A 26,757-nucleotide genomic window follows, 5' to 3' on the forward strand; every position below is an offset into this window, starting at 1 on the left:
AGAACTATCCTTGCTCTTTTTAAATGGTAACTTATGTACTCCTTTGTGTCCTCTCACCCATTCAAAGTCATTACTCTGGCACCCTCCCTTAATGTTTATTTATTTTTTTTTCTGTCTACCAAATCATTCCCACCAGGGTTTCTCCTTTTGTAAAGGGAAAAAATGAAACTTCTTGAACTTTTTTAACCTCAATCTACTGCCACATTTTTCAGTTAATACCCCTGAAGCATTATCTATCCTTCCTGTCTCCAATTCCTCTTTCCCATTTACTCTTAAAATCACATCAATCACATTTTACCCACCCAAGGCCTCCACCCAAACATCTACTCTCAAGGTAACCAGTGACCTTCGTGCTGCTAACTCCCAGTCTCCATCTTACTCTCACGAGCACTGACGGTCACTTTCTTCTCCATATGACGAAATTTTCTTGGCTTCCAGAGCATTTCACTCTCGTAGTCTTCTTCCTACTTCACTGTACACTCCCTCCCCTTCTCCTTTGCTTGTTCTTCTGTTTCTCTTTGACCTAATAATGTTGAAGTACCAGGGCTCAGTCTATGGATTCCTTCCCTTCTTAATCAACATTCACTTGTTTGGTAATCTCATCTAATCTTATATCAGACCAACACCCAAATGCTATCTCCGTCTTGGTTTTCCCCCCTCAACTCCTGACTACTCTATTTGATTATCTTTTCCACATCTCTACTTGAATGAATAATAGGCACATCAAACTCAATATGTCTGTCTTAGCTTGCCAGAGCTGGAGTGTTTTGGCTTATGTTTTTGAGGCTAGAAGAAGTCCAAAATCAAGATGTTGCCAAGGCTTGCTATCGCCCCCAGTATGTAGCATTCTGTTGCTGGCTGCCAGCAATCCTTGGAGTTCCTTGGCTTGCTTCTTTGCCTCCTGTCACCTGGCAATGTCCTTTCCTTTTCTTGGCTGTTCTGGTCTCTGCTGACTCCGGGCTTCTTCCTGTGTAGCCTTCTCCAATGCCTGGCTTCTGTTTTTTTTCCTCTTTAGAAAAAGCCTCCAGTAATATGAATGAAGACCTATTCACATCCAGTTTGGGTCACATTTTAACTAAAAATAACATCTTCAAGAGATCCTATTTACACTGGGTGCACACAATGAAGATTAAGATTAAGAGTGAGTCTAAATTGGGGTACATAAATCGATCCCCAAGACTGAACTCATAATTTCTCCTCAACCTGTTCCTTCCACAGTTTTTCTCCTCTCAGGATATATGGCAACCCCACACTTCCAGGTTCTCAGCCAAAAGAAAACTTGGAGTCATCCTTGACATCTTTTTGTCATACCCTGTCTCCAATAGGTCAGTGAATATTGTTCACTCGCCATTCAAAATCTATCCTGGTCCTAACCACATCCCTCACTTCTCACCAATCTACTACCACCATCCAGGTCCAGTTAACCAACACATCTCACTCAGATTATTTCAATAGCCTACTAACTACTTTTCATTACCCCCAAAACTTTCCAGACTATTCTCTCCAGAGCATCCAGAGTGATCCTGTTAAAGTAGTAATCAGACCAAGTCACTCCACTGCTTAAAGCCCTTCAGTGGTTTCCTGTCCTACCCAGAGTAGGAGGCAGCACAGTTGTGACTACGTAAGGCTCTCGTTACCTCGCTGTCCTCATCTCCAACTACATTGCCCCCTCTCTCTGGATCCAACCACAATGGATTCCTTCTGGTTCTCCAACTACAAGCACACATCTGTGCTGGGCCTTTGCCCTTCCTGCAGCATCTGCTTGGGATGTTCACATGGCTCACTCCCCAGCTCCTTCAAGTCTTTGTTCAAATGTCAGTTTCTTAGAGAGTCCTTCTCTATCGCATAGAAAACTGTGATGATTTCCCACCCCACATACACACGTGCCTATTTTCCCCTGTAAAGCAATCAGCTTATAGCATTCTGCATATTTGTCACACTTATTGTTTACTGCTTACCTCTCTTACATTAGAATGTAAGTTCCATAAGGGCAGAGATTAAATGAAATTGAAGGGTCTAGAACAGAATATATGAATATGATTCACCATTCATAGGGTATATATTGTATCAGGCACACAAACACCCACAAACACAATCTGGGTCACCATATAAAACCATTTCTCACTGTAGATGATGGTCAAATGCATCTGGAAGTTCTGATCTTTCCACTCACTTTGTTTTATAATACTTATTACCATCTTGTATATTGATTTTTTTAATTTGTTTAGTGATTGTATTCTACCGTTGAATTATAAGCTTTAGGAAATGAATCATACCTGTATTTTTCACTGGGGTATTCCCAGTGTCAAAAAGAGTGCCTGCATACAGTGGGGTTCAATAAATATGTATTGAATTCTTCATTTATAAAATGAATGAGAGAATAGGCAGTTTGAGTGATATTTTAAAAATATTTCCTTTATCTCTCTCACACATGAATATATAATGCAAGTAATTACTTAAGGGTCTATAATGATAATTTTAATAATTATCATTGTTATAACTATAAATGTTAGCTAATGCTGTTGTTATTTGGGTCAGTACAATCGAGATGCCATGTATGGCTTGCCCATTTTATTTCAGGGATCATCTTTAATGCTTTTCAGACATTAACTAATTTAGTCCTCAAAAATATGATATATGGGTCATTATTTTCTGCCAACTTTACATATAAAGGACATATAAGTCTGTCAAACCTGCTTGGACACTGAGCCATTAGTCATTTCACAAAATCTTCTCTTTAAGGGCAGTAGCTCTGCTTTGCTTCCTCTTTTTAGTGCCAACCATACAAAGAGAAAGCATTTAATAAAATCTCCTTGGATGAAGGCATATTTACTCATGATAACCCCTACTCCATTAGACTCAAAGAGAAAATATGAAAAACCAGTCTGTGGTCATTCTGAAACCAAACCAAGTTGCCCAAGACTTGTCCTCAAGCTAATGCACACACGATTAAAAGCTAAATACAAAATGTCTCCTAATTAAGAAAGTAATAATAATTTGTATTTTTAAATTTTCTTGGAAAAAGAGACATTTCATGATTTAAAAAGTTACAGACTCAGTGGAAGATAAAGTCAGTTCCCATGGCCAAGTTAAATGTTAAGGTTGTTCTCCATAGTTTCAATCTTGGGCAAGGTAAGGGCAGATTATACCTGACAAGAATCAGCTCTCCTAAAGAAAAAAGTCAGCTATTTGAGAATTTCTCATGAGTCAGTAACTGCGATGCTCTGAGCATTCCCAGATCCACTTGGCTAGGATGATTTTCCAGGGCTCAATTCATTTCTTATTCAAAATCAACCTTGAAAACTCTCAGAGGAAGTAATAAACAGGTACCAAATCCTGCAGTCTACTCAATGATGGGTTCGGCTTCACTTTATTCAGCCCTATTCTTAGCAACTTAATAAGTAACAATTATCTTCCTCTCTTTCAGAGGTTCTGTTTACCTTTGCACAAAATAGTCCACAACCTGTTTTACCTTTTACTGGAAAGCCATTTGCATAGGAAAAGAGTGTCATTACTGGGAATGAATGCAAACCAACTGCCCCTCTGTCAAACCATTCTGTCTCTGCTGTTTTCCCTATTGCCTGTTTAATAGAATGACCGCATTTCCAATGAAAGAAAAATACATTGGGTTACAAAATTAGGGGTTTCTTTAATTTTTTAATTTATTTTTCAGTTGACATGTGTGAGTGAAACCAAACAGTCTCCTTCAGTTCTGTCTTTATAGCACATGTCAAAGGCCCACTCCATAAAATTCCATGGGACAGACCTGCTGATGCTTTAAGGACGTAAAGATCTCAAGGAGCTACTAAAGACCCTGTTTTCCTTTCTTCTGAGACCCACTTAGAGTTCACTTACATTTAAACACTCTCTCCTCTTATTTGTATATGATTCATGGAGCTTGAAAGCAATAGTCATTAGGACTCAACATAGTTAATTAGTCTTTAAAGTATTCAAGATGAAGCAGCTTTGTAAATTTTATGTTCACTTTTTATGGTTCAATAGCTTTTGAATATAGATGCTTTTGATCATGACATAAAATTTTACAATATTTGGAATGAATGCTCACTGTGTGTGTGTGTTTGAACATTTTTTTTTTTTTAAGCTTTAGCAACACTGATACTGACAGTATAAAGCGATGCAAACTCACAGCAATATTGGGTCATGGTTTCTGGTGTGTTTCCTGGTTGTTGAAATGACACAGAGTCCACTACTTCTCTTTATCAAGGAGTTTTTCTCCTTTTCTTATATTTCCCAGTACAGGACTTGGCCAGAGCAAACCCTCTGTCAATATGCAACAGACAGAAGGTCAAAACCCATTATAAGCCAGGAATGGTGTCATGAACACCGGCTTAGAAAAGAAAGACACACCTTTAGTTTTTTGTCTTCGTTGGCTATGACAAATACCACACAATGAGTTGGCTTAAACAAAAAAGTAATTATTGCCTGATGGTTTTGAAGGCTCCAAGTCCAAAATCAAGATGTTGGCAAGGCTGCAGTTTCTCCAGGGGTCAGCTGTGTTCTGGAGATGGCAGCGGTCCATCACTGGAAATGTCCCTCTCCTCTCTGGCTTCTTTTGGCTTCTTCCCATGGTTTTCTCTGCTGACTCTTTAGATGGCCTATTGCCATGTGGATTAAGACCAACCCTGATTCAACTTGGCCCCATCCAAACAGGATTTTACAAGATCCTATACACAAAAGAGTCTGCAACTTGAGTAATAGTAGCATCTTCCAAGGGTCCTATTTACAAATGGGCTCACACCCACAGAAACTCATATTAAGATCTGAACATGTCTTTTGTGGAGGACATGAGTCAATCCCCAACACAGCCTTTGGCAGTCTAGCCAGCATAAGCCAACTATCAAAAAACAATAAGGAGGAATGATGGATGGAGGATGAACACATTTGAGAAAGCTGGGAGATCTGGGAAGGCTTGCCAGGTATGATAAAACTTTAATTAGTGTCTTTAAGGACATATAAAGTTTAGCCATGAGGATGAGTAAAAGAGAACATGCCAAAGGCTGGTGATGGGAAAGAGGATGGAGTGCATGTTTGTGAATGGGAGAAGGTAGGTGTGAAGGTGGAGAGTAAGTAGAAGACAATACATGATGAAAATCTGGAATGTGAAACGAACTATAATTCATAAGGACAACATCTCCTCTATCCAGGCATGATTTGCTTTAGCCCATTGTTTTGCTTACTCTAAATGTTATTTATGATAATAATTTCAAAAGCACTGCTCTGGATGACTGCTCTGGCACATTTTCCCATCACGTCATTCCTGGGAGTGGGATGGGTAGTGATTTGAACCACAGTAAAAGCCCATCCACATACTAAAGAGCTGAGCCACAACTGCACTTAATAAGCAATTCTGAAACTTATCCTTAGCATCTAATATTGTGTGCATCACTTAATAGACATCCCAAGAAATGTCTGTTGTATGTAGAATGATGAATTTTTAAAAGTTTAGACATATGATAAGCATAACTTCATCAGAATGCTACCCACACTCCCGGCCTCTGTGATGTCCTAATGTCTGTCAGTCCCACGCAGCTTGGCAAATGCAGAGAAGACCAAGCAGTTAGTGCTGGCTTCAGGCACTTCCCTAAATGAAAATATAAATGATGGTCAACTAGTGATGACTTCCTAAACCATTTTCTAAAATCATTAACAGATAGTATAACTAGCGCATGAATAACTTTAGGCACTTTTTACGATGCAGTCATCAGCCATAACCATAGAATCCTGGTTAATGGCACCAAGACAATCAATGGAGTTGTTTCCAGGGTCCTGGGGCTCTGGATTCTGCTGACAGAGTCCCACCTGGTCAGAGGTGGGAACCCTGTGCAGGGTGCTGTCCCTTCTGGGTCACTCATCCTTTCTTATTCCAACATGGGCTTAGAAATGGAATTGTTGATTTGCTTCTGAAAGGTCATTCAGAATGGAGGGAAGTGAGGTTTGTAGAGAGTCAAGCCTTGTTGTACTTACTTATGCACATCACAGTTGACGCTTGTGGTAACAATTTGCAAGAGTTATTCCTCTCCATTACAAATGAGAAAAAATGAAACTCAGTGATATTTAAAATTTCCCTAAAGTCTCGGTCACCTAAACAGCGGTAGCAAAAGGTTTTGAACCTGAACCCTCTATTCCTCCTTCTACACAACAGAATGGGTTTGGAGTAGACGAGAAGTTAGCGAGAGACCCCACCCACCAAATGCATGATGGGTCTCTGTGAAGAGACTGAAACAGCAGCCTAAAAGTTGTATATTTTTTTCTCATCAATCCTTCCTTCCTGAGCATGAGGTGCAACCGAATGAATTAAAAGAATAATTAAGAACAACATCACCTCGCAACATATAAACACACACACATACTCACTCACATACAACATTTTTGTGCACAACTATTCTGCTGACTCTTTCAAAAAAGATTTAAAGGTTGTATACACACTGAAAAGTAATGAGAAGTGATTTTGTTTTCTAGCAAGCTGTTGAATATCATGGAATATGCCTGAAGAGAAAACAACAGCAAACATTAATAATGATACTTGGAACAAATCAGAGACCAACTAATGATCCTCCCTATTGTTACTGATGAGAAAACTGGTATGAAAGAAAGCTGAATGCAAAAACCATGAGGGATGCAATGAAAATGAGGTTACCCATCAATCATACAGGGAGGGTTTATCAAGTGCCCACAATGCGCCTCTCCTTTGGTGAGTGCTGGTGTATACAGCCATGGTTGCTTCTCTCAAATGGTCACCCCTAACAGAGAGGACTAATAGTGAACCCACACCACCAAGCAAAACAAATGCCATGCCACAGAGGAAAAGTCCCAGGCTTTAGAAGAGCATAGGATGGGTTCAGAAGGGGCTGACTTATTCCAGGAATGTCTCCCATATTCTCTAATGCTTGAGTCATTGTGTGGTCTTCTTACAACCATCCTTTCAATAGCATCCTCACCTATATCAATAGCAAATGCCCCTTCTTTCACTATATCTGTGATAGTATTATTGCATTTTGAAGAAACCTCCCTACATATGTATATAAGCGCATCCAAATGACTGATCTATATGCACTAATCTCATTTCAACATTTCTCAACATGTTTGTTAGCCAGATCTCCAAGAATCCCATTCCCATGCCTTATATTACAACCAAAAGAGACATACATCCTCACAAGGTTTATTGTTTTTCTGTCCAGTGTCCCTTGCATATAGTAGGTGCTGCCTAAAACTTGTCAAATGAAAGAATAAATGCATTTCAGAAAACCTATGCATAGAAAGAAAACACGCTACTTTTTCACCATATCAAAGACATTTCTTCACTTTTAGCAAAGTTGAAAAAGGAATCAGTGTGCATTGTTTGAAAGAAGAATAGCATGTGATTGTATTTGAGTTTTCCCAATATTTGGCCAAGATCCCCAGCACTCTCCAAGAAGACTTTCCTAATTGACAGTGCTTCCTGGTTCAAAGGAAAGGGGTCAAAGTGGGGAAGTTTCTGAAAGGAAGCTCAGTTCACCGTGTAAAGCTGGGCTAGGGCAGATGCTCTTTAGCATCTGCCCATTCATTTCAGGTTTTTCCTGAAGAGGTTGAGGAGCCAGGGAATGTTCCAATGAAGAGAATATTGCAAGACATAAGTTAGGAAAAAGAAAAGAAAAGATCTCAGACTTCTGCAAATACAGTGTCTTATGGTGGAGAAGGATGGAGGTTGGCAAATTTTCTAAGAGACTATGAGCAAGTTAAGGCAAGATTGGAAACCATAATAGAAAAGGTGATTTTGAGAGGGAAATCGATGTGGGATCAACAGGGATTTGGTGGCAGGTTGTGTGTAGTAAGGCAAATTGAAGAACAACGACACTTGGCTTCCTAGTTTAGGGGTGAACTGGTCTCTAGCCCCCATCTCACATCATTCACCCCTCTTTCCCTGTGCTTGGTTAGACCTTTCGGTTCCTCCACACACTGTCCTCTCTCCTAAGTGGACCTTTGCACATGCTGTTCTCCCAACCGGAACCAACCCCACCCACCTCAGCCAGCCCTGCTCATCACCCATGTCTCAGCTCCATTGTCTTTATCAGGGAAGTTCTCCTTACCCCTTGGTTTTGACATGATCTCCTTGATAAGAAAACCTTATATTTTCTCACATCATACTTTTCACACTTTGCAATTATATTTTAATAGTGTGGTTATTTTATTAATATGTGACTCTTCCAAACAAATGTAAGCTCCAGAAGGACAAAGATCCTGTCTTGTTTGCTCATCTCTTTTTTACTTATCAAAGCATCTGGCACATGGTTGTTAAGAAATATCAATCTAAAGAATGAATAGACAAATGAGTGAATGAAAAGCTTTAATAAGACAGGGAATAGAGGAAGAAAAAAGGCAGATTTTACAATATGGGACAAATTAGGTTTTAGCTATTGAATTTTATGTGGGAAAATATTTAAAAGATGGTGAAGAAATGGCAGGAAATGTGAGATTGGGGTCTTGGGGAGATGTGGAGGCTGGAAATGGAGATCTAGGAGCCATCTGCAGAGAGGGTGTGTAGACCGCGACCCTGTTGGATTCGCAGTCAGCCATGTTTGATAAGACACTGCTTTATAATGAGAGTATTGCCTTTGGGTTAGCTCTTTGCAGCTCCTCAGCAGAAAGATTGGTTATGAGGTATGGGAATCAAAACCCTGTTATTTCATAAGACGCCCCGTACCTGTTTCAGTGACAGAGTCCTTGTAGAGTTCCACGACATGGCCTGGTTCAGATCTTGAGCTTTTTTCCTTTCAATATTTTTTCTGAGAGGCAGGGGTGGTGCTTAAGAGCAAGGCTGCCTGGTTTGGATCCCACCCTCTCCACATACTACCTGTGGGACTCGGGGCAAATCAAATGGACTCCGATGCTTCACTTCCCTGGTGAGCAAAACGGTGATAATCATAGCATGTGCTTCACAACACTGTGAGAATAAAGGCCACATTAATACCATTTAGAGTATTTGGCACATAGTAAGCATTAGTAAATATTAACTAATATGACAATTGTGATTATGATGGTTTAATCTCTTTGCAACCATATCTGCAGGAATGCCACAAGGAAGCAGGATAAATTACATATACCTGCCACACAGCAGGCACTCAGTAAATGATCATCACCATCATCATAACTAGTTGCCTTGAGCCCGATCCTCTGTGCCATCATTTTTGTTTTGAAAGTGATTCTGAAGAAAGCTCTACTCAGGCAGCGCCATATTTAAGAGCTCCATTTGCACAACAGGGTATTGGAAAGAAACAAGTGCGCTGTTGAATGCAGAAATTGCTGCCTGGAGAGCTTGTCTCATTACCAATTGATATTAATTGAATGTGTACAATTTGCTAGGCAGGCAAGAGCCTAGAAGAATTCTAGAAGACCTAATCTTCAACTCAAGTTCAATTACTGCCTGGTAGAAAGGAAATTTTGGAACAAATGATTTCTTGGGAGAAGCAGGTTTATGTAGAAAGGAACTAGGGGTCTTATTTATTTATTATTTACTAACAAAACCATGCGTAAAATATTACATTTGCTAGATACTAATTCAATTGCAGCCTAACTGTATGCTAAACCAAAGAACGGTCCAAATAATTCTCTCACTCCTTTCCCTGGGTGAGTGAGGGACTAAAAGTAAAGCAAGCCATGAAACAAATAGGGCCAGCTAGATAATTTCCTTCAGTAGAAGAAATGAGTTATTTTAGACAAAGGTGGAATTCAGTTACTAACATGCTTCAAAGCCAGTAATTAACTCAGAATTCTAGAATTGTGGCCCAGCTTTTAACATACCCTTCCCCTTTCCTTTCAAGTTGGTATAGAGCTATTTTTCTTCTAACACCCACTTAACGACATCAATCTGGTTTTTAAAACCGAGTTACAAAGTTAGTGCCTCACAACTTCAAGGACCTGTTGATAAAATCAGCCTTTGATAGTCCACAATTCCCTCCTGCAGGGGAAAATAGGGTAGTTATGCTTATCCTTGGATTATGAGGACTTTGATCCTCTTAGAAAGCTGAGAGAGACGTGGTCTTGAGTCCTTAGAGATGGGCGTCTTGGAAATCAAAGGCATTATTTATTTTTTGTAATTCATATTTGCAAAGTGCTCTGAGCTCCCCCGGAAAAGCTGGAATACAAGCACGAGGTATGTGTACAATTAATGACTCTTCACTGGAGATTGTGGCCTCTCTGGGATGGAGCATATTTATACATTGACACTCCCTCAAGATAGTTAAACCATTTCAAGACAACCCAGGGTCACTTCCCTCTGGATCTAGGGAGAATTCATCTCTAGAATGCTCAAGAACACGCAAGGAAGTTATCACAGTCAGGGCACGTCTTCAATGTGCTCTCATCCTCAAAGAATACAGAGCAGTTTAAGCAGGGAGATGGTTTCCTTGTAGATGGGTGAGAAGGAGCAATGATGTTCTCTAGGTCTAAATATGCAGAGAACCTTTCTCTGAGAACAGTAAGCCAAGAGACACCCAAATCTCCATGCCCAAGTCTTCCTTTCTGTAAACAACTCAGTCCACACCATTGACATATGTGCCTGACCTGAACATATGAATACAATGGAAACCCACATGGGATGAGCTGTCTGTGGCAGAAACAATTTCAGTCTCCAGGCCACTTGGCATTATTTTTAGATGACATTATGATTTAAATGTCTTCCCTGGCACATTCAGCCCTGAATAATAATAACAAAAACAATGATGATGACAACATTATACAACTGTATTTGTGTGGGGCTCTGAGTTTGACAAGGCACTTTGTGAACCATACATTAGCTCCAGAATCTTGCATAATAGCTCCGTGGTGAATAACTTTTTAAAATCTGCTTTAGCCATTCTTTTTTCCCTGTAGCCATCCCTTGGGAAAGGTCTCTTCTTTCTCTCTGCTACCTTCCCTGTCCTTAAATCATTCCCTGGCTCACCACTGACCACAGAGTAAAGACAAAATTGCTTATTATGGGTTACCAAACTCAGTTGCAGCTCTCCTTTTCTCCCTATGTTGTTCCTTCTAAGTCAGAGGAAGGCAAGAAGGTGACACCTTCAAAGTTCAAAGTTGGGGGGGTAGAAGGGTCACTCTGGTTTTCATGGCCTTGGTGTTCTTCTTATTGATAAAACATCTGTGTGAACTGGGAAGAGTTGTGCATCTTTGCATCTCTGGTAGGGCAATCAGAATACAAAGAATTGGGCAGTCATGCTTAGCTGTGTGAGCTCTGACAGGTCACTCAACCTCTCTGTTTCCTAGCTGTGAAGTAAGGCGATTGGTACCTACTGCACAGGTGTTTTGTTAAATTTGATAACATGGAGCATGTTCCAACCTTGCGCAGCACATGACAGACATCTAACAAATATTAATTGTCCAGAAACCCCTCACCCAACACTGTGCGTAGTTACAGGGTGATGCTAAATACCAGGCCGTGGTTGGCTTTTATGCTCAGAGCTCATCACTGCCACGCTCTACCTTTAGGGGTCCATCTGGATGTCCCATCAGATGTGGGCATCCCCAAGGACACTCAACCTGATGCAGGACCCTCTGAGTTCTGAAACGTGGCCAGGGATTCTAGAAAGGCCATGCAAGGACCTAACCTTTGCCAAGTTCTACCACAACCCTTTTGCAAACTAGTTGTCTTGTGTCACTGTAAGGTAAAATGAGTAACACATAGAAATTGGTAAAATCGAATGCCAAAGGACAATTTGGCAACATATATCTAAGGCCTTAAAAAATGTGCATAGCTTTTGACTTGGCAATTCCACATCTAAGAGTTTACCTGGGGAAATAACTGAATTACCAAAGATCCAGAAGTAAGTAATTAATCACCACTTTTTTAAACAAATTGAAAAAGAGCGTATTCAAGCTAAATATCTAATAATAAGGAAACCTAACAAACAACATGATCTAATGCAATCTATTTGCTAGTATATAACAATATAATATGTGGACGTAACATGTCCACAGCTTCTTATCAAATGAAGATGTAAATTCTACATGGAAGATATAGTCAGATTATATTTGTATTTAAACATAGATTGGTAAACAGGTAAATTCATTAATTATGCTCTCTCTGCTAGGTGTTGTGTTAAGTGCTTTACCTAAGTTATCTTATCTAATTCTCACAATAAACCTTCAGGTTATGTATTATTATTATTCCCATTTTTAAATGATGAATCTGAGAGTCAAAGAGTTTGACAACTTGCCCAAGGACGCATAGCAAGTAAGTTGGAGAATCGCAATTCTTGCCCAATGCTTGGCTCCCATCTCTGCTAATGAGTAAACAGGTAGCTCTACAGCAAGATATAAACCAAAATCTTAGCCTATCTGGTTTGGTGTTTTGGTGATGTGATGAAAGGTGATTTTTTTCTTTCTTCTTTTTGTGTATATTTATTTGTTTTTAATTTTCTTCAGTGAATATGTATTAATTGTGAATTATTTTCAAGAGATTTTCAAAGCAAGGACAACAGAAGAAGGTGTTGAGGATGCACCTACCAGATATGTTAAGCAACACTGTCAAGATCACGGTACACTGGAACCCAGGATTACCGATTTTGGCCAGCACGTCCTCAGCGTGATTTAGAGGAGCCTGCTGTCCTATTACTTACAGATCACACCGTGCCAGCCCTTACTTCCAGAGCCATTCAACAAAAAATGTCTCCTGGCAGCTTGCAGAGTCTTTCTGCCCCAACCCCCACCCCACCACCCCCTTTATGTCTGGATATTTAAACAAGACCCACCTCTCCCTGCGTGAAACAGCTGGCTAGGAAGCCTGCACCTTAATTAGGCGCCGCTCCCTAGGGGTTTGTGCTCAGTAAATTCACTCTTCAGAGAAAATAAGGCTACTGAGATGAATCAACAGAATCAATTGCCTAACATTTATTTTAGTAACGTCATTTGTGACTTTGCCTGTGGGGGTGGGGTTGGGGTGGGGGTTTGTCTGAATAAAGATCCTAGACTGAAACCCACTCAAAGCTAAAGTCTGTGCCAAGAAGTTGAGAGCACAGATTTTAGAGCAGAATTTCTGGTGCAAATCTTGGGTTTTCCACTTTATCAGCAATTTCTTTAAACCCGCTCTACCTGTTTTATCACATGTGATGTGGAGATGATACTAATATCTACTGCCTCTGATTGTTATTAGATTTAAATGAGTTTAAGACATGAAAAGCATTCAGTGCAGTACCTGGAATGTGGTAAATATTGTATATTTTTGTAAACATCTTTTTTCTCCTGTGTTGGTGTGCAAGGCACACAATAGGCCCTCGTTCAAACATTTGTTAACAAACACCTGTTTAAGGAGACACCACTTCTCAGGCAAATTCAACTATCCAAGCACAGCTAAGGAAAGACTGAAAGCAGAAGGGAATTTGCAGTTTTGAAAACCTGCCAAGTGGTAGGCTTGGTTTTTGGTAGTCTATATAATCCCTCTTGCTCTCATAACACACACAAAAATGAGTAGACATTATTACTGAAACTTACAGCCACGAAAACAGCCTCTGTGAGATTAAAAATTTCATGCAAGCTCACGACAATGGTGACATCAGGACCTCAGTGAGGACTGTCAAACTGCAAAATTCCTCTGTCACCAGGGCTGAAAACCAAGCCCCATGGTCCACTGTTCAGGCACCTCAGATCTGAGCTCGAGCCCATTTAATCTAAGTTCACCTCCACTCCTGACACACAGGGAACAGTTGAGGCAGACCACAGACGATCAGGGGTGGCAGGTAAGAGTCCTGCACACACACACACCTCTACCCTTGATCGAGAGAGTGACAACCAGGAAGGCATGAGCAAAACTGCAGAACACAGACACCAGAACTCAGCTGCCTTAAGAATCACTCTGTTGTAGTACACATTAATCATCAGTGCTTATTATCCAGATCTGCCTGGAACTCCTTACGCAACGATATGTCAAGTTCAGTTGGTAATTGCAATGAAGAAGCAAAGTGTATTCCACAAAACAAATACTGAAATAGTGGTATTTTATTAAAACATCAAAGAAAAACATGAGTGGCATATGGTCTTCCCAATATCTGCCCTTTGTCCTCAGATATTGCTCCACCAATGAGATGCCCAGGGTCCAGGAATGAGGTGAAGCTGTCTGTTTGGGTTGTGTTTCTCCAAGGAACACAATCCCAGGAGAAGGTCTGGGTTATTGTTGGTTAAACCTTGGGGAAGGAGGGATCAGGCTGGAAGAGCTCACCATTTAGCTCATCTTAATCTCTGTAGAGACACTGGAGTAAAATGACTGGGAAGTTTAGAGATGCACAGCTCTGGGACTGCAAGCACCCATCCCTCCTGGACAGTGGGATGGCTGAGGGAACCAGTGCCGACACCCCCTGTGACGTATCCACAGACAGTGGGCCATGGGAAGTGGTTGGATGCTTGCCCAGTGCTACTGCCAAAGTTTTCTGATGATAAGTATCTCCTTGGCTACTTCCTAACACTAAACAGTTTCTGGGGTCTTGTCCCAGACCTACCGCATCAGAATCTTTAGGAAGAGATCTTAACCAGCTGCTCAGGGAAGTCCTACCTCGAGGAAGTTTGTGATTAAACTGTGGTTCACACACCGGAGCCGGCATTGGAATCCCCTAGAGGGTTTAAAAAAAGTCTTCTAGGGTGGAGCTTCATCATTTGCATTTCTAACAAGTTCCCAACTGATGCTGATATTGCTGTTTCAAAGACAACATTTGAGAATGGCTGAGTTAAGAGATCATCTCTTGCCCTGGAGAAAAACAAGAGAGTGGAGAAGAGAGAATCCAGGGAAGGTTCCAGAATAAGGAGGTCAGGTTCCTGGGGAGGGTCTGGGAGTTGAGTCTGGACGCCTCACACACCCACCTTCTCCCTCTTTAGTGCCTACCCCACACACCTTCTAGTTTCTTTATCGTTCCCCCTCCCAGTCTAAGCCTACTTCATCCAAAATCTGAAAATCTCCGGGGTCTATACTGACTCAGAGAAGACCATGCAACTAGAACATTTAAGAAAAGATATTTAGCTTCACTAGTAACTCAGGAAATGGGAATTAAAACAAGACTGGGATGGTATATGGGAATTCTGTATTTTTTGCATGATTTTTCTGTAAGCCTAAAACCTCTAATAAAAAAAAAATAGTAATAAAACACACACACACACACACACACACAACACACAAAGATACCTAAGATTAGGCACCGTGGACAGGTTTTAACCATGGCAGGGAGGTGGTCATAGTGTTTCTTGGAGGCAACTTTGTCAGATTTCAATTTTTAATGCAGTCATAACTCTCTGGGTCGAGTCTCAGAATTCAAGTGATTCTGATTTCAGATGTTTACAATGTTATAGAATATTAATATATGAATTATATTAATAGGATACACAGGCATTTTGGTGATTAAAAAAAGAAAAAAAAACAGCAAAGTGTGCAAAAATACAGGAGTACCCAAAACAGGTATAAATTCTCTATCCTTTACTAAATAAGCCAATATTTAGAAAGACTCGAGAGACCTTCTATTTCTGCTGTTGCAGACACTTTTGAGGTTCTAATAAAGGCTATAACTATGGGCCCTGTCCACGGAAAAATCCCTATAGACACAACGCACATGGATCTAACCCAGGGGTTCCTGGATTCCTGAGTGCCACTGCCTACCCTCTTCCAAGAATGCCTGGTGCAGATGTCAGAGCAAGTGTTCAGACAAGAATGTATTCCACCCCCCTCAATTCCAGAATTGAAGGAGACCTTTGATCAACAGTCACCTCCAGCTGCCAAATATAACTCCCTCCATCTCAAAAGTTGTTCTGATGGGGAAGTAGGTCCAATTAGAACAAGAAAGAGATTTCATGATACATTCATTTCTCCCACCGTTAGGTTCTGCTTCAAGCATCGGGATATCTTCACTATCTCTAACCCCTGTACAATTTGTTCCGTGTTCAGTTTGAAATTTCTATGTTTGCTTCTCATTGCTTTCCCTGTTACCTCTAAGGATCCTTCTTGGGGAAGAGATCAGCAATTATTTGGAAACATTCCAAATGCTGGCATACAGATAACTATCTTTACTACATAAATAAGGATACAAACAAGTGCTTGATGGGAGTGAGGAATAAAAAATAGGGTAATACATCCTGTCAAAAGCAAATAAATTACAATTTTCCGATTATTTTGAGAACATGAGTTATTTTTCTCCATTAAGGTTATTTATTAATTACAGAGAAGGGACCACATATGTCGTATGCTTGTTGTGAGAGAAAATAGATTTTAACAGAGTTGTATTTTTACATAGAGCCCTCAATATATATGGTTTAATTTATTATTACCTTTATTTATCTTACAGTTCTCAGGTTTTACCATTGTGCTTTTTACTGGCCATTCTCCCATATCTACAACAGTGAAGAATATATGAGTCCCTGCAATATTTGCAGCCTGAAGTTTATTGTTTTCAAGGGAAAAAAGAGTGATGGAGGGAACACCATGGATTTAAACTAAAATTGCTTTCATCTTGGAGATCGCATTATAATATCTTCCACGCAGAGGTACAAGAATTATTGGAAAGTGACTAAATAGATAAATGCAGTGTAAGATCTTTTGCTTGTGTGATAGTTCTGTGACATGCGATTAGTTCAGGGATTAGGACAGGGACATCAGTAAATAAAGCTTATGTACTTGCCCCTTCCATCCAAGGATGATATTCCTAATCGCCTTCTTTCCAGCCAGAGCCGAAGTGGCTTGGGCATTACTAATCAATGAGTGCTGTCGCGAAAGCTGCCATTGCTGGACAAAGTATTATTTTAAATAATTAACATGGGTGCATTTTTATTTCATGCCAGCACACACCAGGTGCTATGACTTCGGAAGACCTCTCCTGATCTGTCTGCCTGGGACCCCCTGCAGCACGAGTTCTCTAACTTATGAACCCCATTTCCAAAGTACAGGGATAAAACGTTCTAGCAAGCTGTGTCATCACAGCTTTTTGTTTATTTCTTTCAGTCAAACAGCCAACACCTGCCAGCAAGCATGTTACTTTCTATTTGGAAATGCAGCAGGAGAATGAGCAGCAAACTGTTTCTGGCATTTTAGCAAGTAATTGAAAAGAACATGAAAATATGACCAAAAGAAAAAAGAATAAGAGATGGCTCCTGGAGAGGGTTTGGTCACTTGTGTAAGAGACGGTCATAATGGTCACTCATTGCTCACCCCAAGGTGCAGTGAGTGCCTACATTATCAATAATGTAAAGATCAACTCTTTACCATGTCTGAATACTTTGCTGTATTTGCTGTAGATACTCTGGTGGGCTTTCACATAGACTGAACTCATTGCCCTCGGTCCACCCAACAGCTACCTGTGCTACTGTTATTACAAATGGGGATCCTGTGCCACAGAAGTCTTCTAGGACCTGCCCAAGGTCACCCAGCTAATAGCTGTCAAAGCTATGATTCCTACACAGGTCTATCTCTATCTACTCTACCACTCTTCTGTCTCATGGGGGCTCCAAAGAACAATGTGAAGGTGGACTTATATTTTCCTCCTTGTAATTAGAGGAGTTGACTGATTTGAAGAAAGTTGCATGGCTGGTTTGCAGTAAAGTCAGCGTTGAAACCCAGATGCTTCTAAACCTGAGCTTGTAACTCTTTCTGCATTGAAGTCTCAGGGCACGTGGTTAGTGAGGTGAAGGAGTTGACCAAGGTGGGGTGTGTGATAGTGGTGAGGAGAGTTATTGGCATGGGACTACTGGTGTACTAGGGTTATTAAGCATTTGATAATGGGTTGGCTTTAAAAGGGGATCCCAACACCCAATACAATAGTTCATAAATTTGTAATGAGTGGCCCCAAAGATAAACAGGACAGTTAAGCAATACAGTTCTTTTTAACACTTGCTCGGGTGTCTTAGGTAGCTTGGGGGAATCTTCCCCAATTACAAGGTTGAATCTAAGCCTACTCCATACCTATAGAATATAACTGGTGTACCAGGAATAGTCCTGAAATAGACCTGCTGTTTGGATGGAATTGTTATCATCTTTTTGTACTCTGTTCCAGTTTGCTAATGCTGTCATTATGCAAAATACCAGAAATGGATTGGCTTTTATAAAGGACATTTATTAGGTTACATATTTATAGTTCTAAGGCCATAAAAGCATCCCAACTAAGGCATCAAGAAGATGATACCTTCACTGAAGAATGGGCGATAGTGTCCAGAAAACCTCTGTCAGCTGGGAAGGCATATGGCTGGCATCTGATTGTCTTTTGCTCCTGGGTTGTGTTTCAAAATGGCTTTCTTCAAAATGTCTCTGGGCTTCTGTCTTCACTCCTCTCTCTCAGCTCCTGTGCATCCTTGCTTCTTTCTCCCAGGGCGTTTCTCTCTAAGCATCTGGAGGTCCTCTGTTAGCGTCTCCAGGGCAAACTCTGGGCTTCAACTCTAAGCTTAGCATCTCCAAACATCTTTCTGTCTGCATCTCCAAGCATCTCCAAGGGTCAGCATCTGTGTCAGCTCTTGAGTGTTCTTAAGTAGTCCAGTGAACTAATCAAGACCCACCCTGAATGGATGGGGTCCACACCTCTATGGAAATAATTCATTATCAGTTCTCACCCACAACTGAGCGGGTCACATCTCTATGGAAGCTTTCAATCAGTAGGTTCCACCCTAACCAAGATTAGTGAGTCTGTCCCCATAAGGTTACATTAAAGAACATGGCTTTTATGGGGGATATAATATATCCACACTGGTATAGACTGTCAGAAATTTCCCTGTTTTGATGATAGATTATTGGTTGTAATATTGACTTTTTTTTTCCTGTGTCATTTTTATTCTGCAAGACCATGAACTCCTTGAGGACAAAAAGCATGCTTCCATACTATATCCTCAAATGTCAACACATTTGAGGTACACTTGGTTCTGAGTAAATGTTTGCTTATGACTAAATGGCATCTTCCTCAATTTTTTTTTTTTTTTACCTGAGATGCCCCTAAATCAAGTTCTGCCTGAGAGCTAGTTTTTTTTTGTTTTTTTTTTTTTAACTAACAAAGTAAAATGTCTCTCAACAGGCAAAATACGCACATTCTAATAGAGTATCTCAAGAACATTTTCCATACAAGCCAATCCTTTCAGCGAATGCTCTAGAAGTGAGTAAACGCAACATCTGCATTTGCTACATAAACAATCCAGATTTGGAGTGAAATGATTCAGAGTTTGCTTAGAAATTACTTGCGATGCTCATTTGTTTCCCTGGTTTCATTGTCTGTAGCCTTGTGTGTGTGAGTACGTGTGTGTGTTTATTATTTTACTTAAAGAAAAGACTAAATGACTTCTGGGTGCAGAAACACTGTTCAAAAATGGCAATAACACATCTAGTTGAAAAGAGACTGCTAATAGCATAATGTTTTCCATGAAGAATTAATGCACAGGCAACCAGCCTCTCATATTGGTTCTTCAGATGATTTGTGTTCCAGAAATACAAAATAGTATGACTATAATTATTTGTGTAATAGATTGGTTAAAATTACCCATAATGCTGGCTCAGAGAATGAGGGAAGCATTAAAAAGGACCATGTTGTAATGAAGGAAAGTTAAGGGTCTTCATGGAAAATGCAAATCAGGAGAGTCAGAGGTTTTCATGGATAGGATTCCCCCATCTAAGCCTTCTGACACCCACCCAGCAGAGAAGTGGGTGGGGAAAGATTAGCTGGGGCTAATCTTCTGGGGACCAGCATTGGCCAGAAGACAGGCAGTGATGAGCCCTGAGGCTACACAGCATGGAAACAAGGGTCCCCATAAAATAGCATTTGGGGCAAAATCATAATTGAAAACCAAGCAGATAAGAAAGTTACAATGGTAAGACTGAGCGGGCAGGATAGAAAGATAGAAGCCAGGTACTCTGCAAAGACATTAAAACTGAGAGATGGAGATGTGTCAGCAGGTGGAGCCTGAGATCCTGCATTTCTAACAAGTCCTAAGTAGCAGGAATATTGAGGACAGACACTGAAAACCTATCCACAGGTGACATAAAGCAATCACAGTGGTTTCCAGTTCATCAGAATCATCTGAAGGTCCATGTCCGCTCCATGGGGATTAGAGATCTGTAGACCTGGGATGGGGCCAATAATTTGCAATTCTAATAAGGTCTCAGGGACCACACTTTGAGAACTACTGCTGTAATCCCTGCAGCCTCTCCCAAGCTTCAGGGAGGATCTATTACAGTTATAGAACCAGTTAATTTAAGTCACTGTTCACTTTTAAAAAATAAGGCACCAAAGCAAAATCTAATTCTATGTGCTGTACATGACACCATTCAAAGCTCCTGGGAACTAGTGAAAAGTGTGAATTTTTAAGCCCCACTTCAGACCTACTGAATCAGAAACTCTGGGGTTGGGCTTCAGTGAACTATATTTTAAGGAGCTCTACAAGACACCTGCTAAAGTTTAAGAGCCACTACTTCAGGTAGAAAGAGACACAGATAGATGCAAAGGCCAAATCGATAGGCTAGAGATTGTATAACCCATGATGTAAGTCATGATCTGTTTGTCTTTAGTTTTATGAGCCTAGGCAGACTTCTTTAGCTCTCTATCCTCAGTTTCCTAATCATACAGTGGACCCACCAGCTCTATGTACTTAGTAAGGTGTTAAGGTAGATTGTATTATTGCCCCCAATACCTCCTCTTACTTCCTTTAGAAGGATTACACACCTTCACCCATGGCAATTGGACTGGAAGTGCCTTTTGGGAGAAAAGTACACTCCCCACCTGGATGACGATGGCCTTGTCTATTTGACTTGATTTGGCCAATGCCTATGGTCAGAAGTTTAAGAACATTTAAGAACCATTGCATGTTTCCACAAGCTCCTTTGCTCTTTCCCTCTGGCACAAGAACAGCAAGTCAACTCCAACTCACAGAGCCCGAGAGCAGAAGCTGACCCACAGGGATATAGTATGAATATTCATTGTGAGATCTGAGCATTGCTTGTTATGACAATAACTTTGATGGCACATGCGTGATATAGAGATCAAAGGAGATAGTGCATGTAAAATCATATTGAATAAATAATAAGGGCTGCCATGTTTAGGGGAGGATTATTAAAACTTTGGAAACTATAAGGACTCCACTGATAGGCTTTTCCTTATTACACCTATTTAATGAGCTTTCTTCATTTTGACTTCCTTCTTTCCTCCTTCCTCTGTGCCATATTCATTTCCCCTTTCCTCTTTCTCTCCCTGCTATCTGACCCCTTGCATTTTTAATTTTCTCCTTCCTTCTTGCCACACCTCATTTGATGGATGGAGTTGGTTCTGCAACTAGAGAGGGAGGACACATATTGTCATCTTGATTACTTATTAGGATTTGAGTTAGATATCATTCTGGTTTAGAAACCCTTCATTCCCCTGGCATATGATAAGACGGGTCAACAACACTGGACCATTTATTCTAAATGGGTATAATCTTTGATTGTTACAATGATGACACTCCCTTGTATTCTGAGGCCTTCAAAATGTCAAATCTACCTTCTGAGTAAGAACACAAATGGAATCAAGATTTAATAAAACACAGTAGATAGCAGCTAGACAATGTGTATGTCTAGCAGGGGCAGGGGTAGGGGAGAAGGTGCAATTTAGAGCCAAATAATCCTAGGATTTCACCCATATCTGTCCTCTTTCTACAAGGAAGACAACTTTCTCAATTCCAGGTAGTTCTATTGGCCTATGAAGTTGTGTTGCTCTAAAGGCTTAAAGTGATATGGACCTGTCACGGCAAAATCCTTAGAGGCCTGATAAGTAAGAAAAGCATGGGAACCAGCAGAAGAAATTTTGGGTAAGGGCACAGAGTAAGAATGTGTCTCTATGGGGTAAGTTTCTACTGTTAGGAAACCTTAGAAAACATGAATCAAGATGGCCTGGATTTTTCCCCCTTTTGTCCCCTACACACTCTATTTTTCCATTGCTGTTTTTTATGTTTTTTGCTCTTCTGGCTTTCTGCGCTTGCTTTCACTTCTTTCCCTAGAGTCTGTATTCTCCAAGCTGGTTGTTTAAGTTTAGCCCCAAGTCTTGAGAATTAAAACATTCAAACAAATGTCACCTTATCAGGTCCCACAGACCAATCATTACTTCGCAGATAAATATTAATTTCAGAATGGGATGGATGCTGATTTCAGGTAGGTGCTCAAACAACAGTGCAACCAATGGCTTACTGATATATTCAAACAAACAAAATTACAAAGGGACTCTGGTAACAGATGATTGAAATCCCCAACAAACCCCAGGTCAAGGTCTCTTACAGATCCATACGGCCTGTGTTGGGAAATTTTTAGAAATAAGATACAGGAACACCCAGTGGTGGGAGGGATTTAATATGGCTAATGTAATAGCTAAACCAAATTACCAATTATTCAGTCCACTAATAACACACTGAATGTTTATAATGTGCCCTATGATTGAATCTAGAAAGAAGGCCTGGGTTTAACTCCAAACACCAAACACTTTTCTAAGAACAGGAGATACAAGAAAAGGTCCATGCCCCCTGGAGATTAGGTTTTGGTTGGGATGACTGACAACAAACACAGGAATATGGAATATAATGTCAGGTAATAAGTTGCTGAAGAAAAGCCAAGCAGAATAGAAGGCTGGGAGTGGAGGCAGAGTGTGGCCTCTGGAAATCCCATCCCTTCGAGTCCACAGCCCACAGCCCATGGACTCTCTGACAAGGTGACTTTACAGAAGCCTAAATGAAATCCAGCCATGTGGCATCTGATGGATGTGGGCTGCAGGCAAAGAGGAAGTTATTCAAAGTCAGAAGCAGTGGTTGCTTGGCATACTCTGGGAATGGGAGCCAGGTGAGAAAAGGTTAGGCATAAAGTCCAAGGCCAGATCACACAGGATCTTGCAGATCCAGGATGGAACCTGGATTTAATTCTGAGTACAAAGAAACATCATGGGCAGTTTTGAGCAGAAGAGTAAGGTGATCTGCCTCATGTTCGAGAAGCATCCCTCTCGATGCTGGTGGAGCATGGTCTGCAGCAAGGGCAAAAGCAGAGGGAGATGGAGTTGTGAGGAGGCTGAGGCAGCTGAGCAGGAGAGAGGTGGGCTAGCCCCTGAGTGGTACAACTGGTGAGAAGTGTCTGGATTCAGAATCTGTTCTGAAGCTCCATGTGAATGGATTATCCACAGATTCATTCCATTAGTTCACTGACAATTTTAACTTAGGCAAACATCTCTTCCAGCCTAATAGTTCCAGGGTTGCGGTTGGACAGTGGGGTTTGGAGGAGGAAACTGAGGGACACATTAGTGTCCCATCCTGTTTGAGAATTGAGACCATCCTTTGAAGGAGGGTCTTTGAAGTAAACATCAGTGTCAGCCAAGTACACATCCACGTTCTCAGTTACCTGTCACATTTTGCAGCATAAAGGGACATATTCTAATTATTTTGAAGTGAATATTTAACATATTTTCTGGTAGCGGCACACTAAGTCAGGGGCATGGTGAGAGCTGTCTGCCTAGTGGGAGAGAGTCTTTTATCACTGGTGTTGCCTAGAATGGCAGATCTATGGTGATAATACAAAGAAGACTGATTTTTATTCAGTTTTATTATTGTTTTAAATTCTGTTCAATGCACTCCCATTTGCCTGTTCCCAGAGCACAACCCTCCACTGCCCTGCTTTCTACTCTTGGTTTGCCTCTGGTGCCTTGTTTGAAAAAGGTGTCCAATCCATGGACCATAGATATTTTTTGAGCTGACAGAGACCTTAAGAGAACGGAGGTAACTTGAGCTGATTTAATTTCCCAAGGCTGCACACTTTGTAAGTGGAAAAATGTGTAGGCTGAAGGGTGTCCTCCTTCAGTAAGGATTGTGTTTGAGACAATGAGCATTCTGGGCATTTCCTAACAATCTAATGAGTTTTGTAGCCCCTCAATATTTCATACAATTCTAACTGCATTGCATTAGAGGGGTGTGGCAGGTTGAATTACATACCCTCTAAGACACATTTTCTTGGTCTTAGTCTACATTCCTCTGGGTGCGATCTCATTGTAAATGGCATCTCTCGAAGATGTTGTTGCAGTTAGGTTGTGGCCCAACTGTATGTGGGTGGGCCTTAATCAAATTACTGGAGACCTTCATAAGCAGAAGAAATTCAGGCAGATAGAATGCCAAGGGGGGAAGCCAGAAGCCTGCAGTCAACGGAACCCAAGAAAGAAAGAACGGGGCATCACCATGTGATGGGAAAGCCAAGGAACCCAAGGATTGACAGCCAGCCAGAATGCCACCGACCACAGAAGGAAGCAAGCCTTCTATCCTCTGAAACCATAAGCCACTAAATTCCTGCTTTTTAAGCCAACCCCTGTGTGGTATTTTTCACAGCAGCCAGAAAACTAAGGCAAGAGGCCTTAAAAACCATCAAGGACAATCTCATTATAAGTATTCTAAAACTGAGATCCATAGAAATTCAGTGACTAGTGTAAGTTTATCCAGATGCGTTTTTTTTTCCTATTGTTTACTTGTTTTTTATTGAAGTATAACGTATAATTATATTTATCTATGGGAAAGTGTACTTCAAATGAGTATATTGCTCCCCATCTTTTCACAAACTGAATATACCCAGACAAGAACATTCCAGCACCCCAGAAGCCCCTCATATCTCCTCAGGTTAACCACTATTCTGATTTTTAATGTTATAGATTAATTTTGAATGTTATTGAAATGTATAAAAAGAGGAGTCATACAGAATGTACTCTTTTGTTTCTCTTTTCCTTCAACATTAATTTGTGCAATTCATCAATTACAGTATACAAATATAAATCATTCATTCTTGCTGCTCTGAGTGAATAGATAAGGGTGTCTAGATTTTAATGATCAAGAAGCACTAGAAACGTGGCAGACAGACCCTAGAGGGGCCCCCTTGTTCATGGCCTCTCTATAACCCCTTTGCCTGAATATAGTAAAGGTGATGGGATGTCACTCACGTAATTAGGTTATGTTACGTTTCAAAAGTCATGGACAATCACTACCATACTTAGATTTCAAGTTACATATATGCACGCACATACACATGACTGAGCTGGCTGACCCGAAGAGACTTGTTCTCCCTTGCTGGCTTGATGGAGCTAGCTGCCATGTTTGTTCAAGGGCCTATGGAGAAGGCCAAATGGGTGAGGAACTGTGGGCAGCCTCTAGAGCTGAGAGGGAACCCCGCTCAACAGCCAGCAAGAAAATGGGAACCTCGGTTCTACAGCTACAAGGAACTGAGTCCTGCCAACAACCTTAGTGTGTTCAGATGCAGACTTCTCCCCATTGGAGCCTCTGATGAGCCCACAACCCAGAAGACAACTTGATTGAAGCCCTATGAGATACTGAGCAAAGGACATAGTTCTCATCCAAGGAAACTGTGCTGTTTTAAGCCACCGATTTTGTGGGAAAGTGTTACACAGCAAGAGGAGACTAACACAAGAACTCAGCTTTCTAGCTCCAGCATAGTGATTTTTGTACATTACACCAATTGTCTCATTCATTCATGATTTAAATGTAAAACAAACACCCTATATATACCTCAACATCCCTTCTCAGCAATAGCCAATTTGGCAAAGGTAGTTCACTCAGTACATTATTCCCGGTATTATAATTTTAAATTTATACTATCCTCTTACTATTGGCCATACATACATGAGACACCAAGTAGAAGAAGTTGAGGTTGAACATCTCAGGACAATTTCCTAGGAAGCATGAGTTTAGAAGAGGAGTTGGGGAAAAAAAAATACAGAAGAAACCAGGGTTGTATATTTTCACGATGCTATTTTAAGCATGTATTTCCGATAGATGCATCTGAAGCACTTTGGAGCAATTCCAACCAGGGTGCAATGTAGATATAAGTCAATATCGTTACAACACAGGCACTTAACAGGAAGACATGAGTGATGCTATTCACCTGATCGCAGGAGAAGAAAGCTCACCCGCTATGGGGAAATAAGTTTCTGATAGCCCATTTCTATTCCTTTTCACTTTGTCCTTGATTTATTGCCTTTGCCCGGCTTCGACATGAAAAAGGCTTCAGCTTTCAGCACTAAATGATATTCCAGACTGCACTAAATATATTTGTAAGACAAGGGCAGCCAACAAAATTAAACTGCCGGCACAAAGACCGGCTGTTATTTAAGCCTGGAAAGAGATTATGGGGGATTATTACTTTATCAAAAAATATTTCAGCTGTGAAACCAGTGCTTATTTCTCCAGTACCTTTGGCTGTGTGCTAATTTATCTCTCACCTTACGTGGATTTAGTCTTTCATTGCCAATTTAATGAAAAGCCTGAGAAATGTCAGTGGAGTATGTTACAGGACACCCAGGCTTATTTAGTTATTGCTGTGGGGAGCTGGACCTTCAAACGGGAATTACGTGCACTGTTTCTTTGATTTTTACCGATGCTCTTTTCATTTGAACTATCAGACATTTGTTTTTAATCTCATTTGTCTTTTCAGAGATTCCATCTAAGGAAAGAAATAAAGGGCTAGATTAAGGCAAGGCAAACAACCAAAAACAGCAGTGTTAGCATGACAGACCTGATCACTGGTTTCATTTCTCTCTTATTTTTGTTTTTAAATGCAGTACCTTATCTGCTTTAAATTGCCTCCCTTTGAAGATTTTTCTTCTCCCTGAGCTCTTTAACATCTTTAACATCCTTTGAGAGGATAAACACCTCCAAAAATTAGAAATAAGGGGATGAGAGTAATCCATTTCTATTATCATCTGTAGCTTCTTAAAGTCTTTTTTTCCTTCTCATTTTAGCTACCAGCTTTTAAGTAAAGTTGCT

At 40.6% G+C, this 26,757-nt stretch overlaps 1 protein-coding gene across 1 annotated transcript in view; it reads right to left on the reverse strand.

Annotated features, from left to right (window-relative positions):
* CNTNAP5 (contactin associated protein family member 5) overlaps positions 1 to 26,757 on the reverse strand; it is an 860,113-nt gene that overhangs the window by 74,607 nt on the left and 758,749 nt on the right.

This window comes from Choloepus didactylus, chromosome 9, assembly GCF_015220235.1.
Source record: "Choloepus didactylus isolate mChoDid1 chromosome 9, mChoDid1.pri, whole genome shotgun sequence".
Taxonomy (NCBI): domain Eukaryota; kingdom Metazoa; phylum Chordata; class Mammalia; order Pilosa; family Megalonychidae; genus Choloepus; species Choloepus didactylus.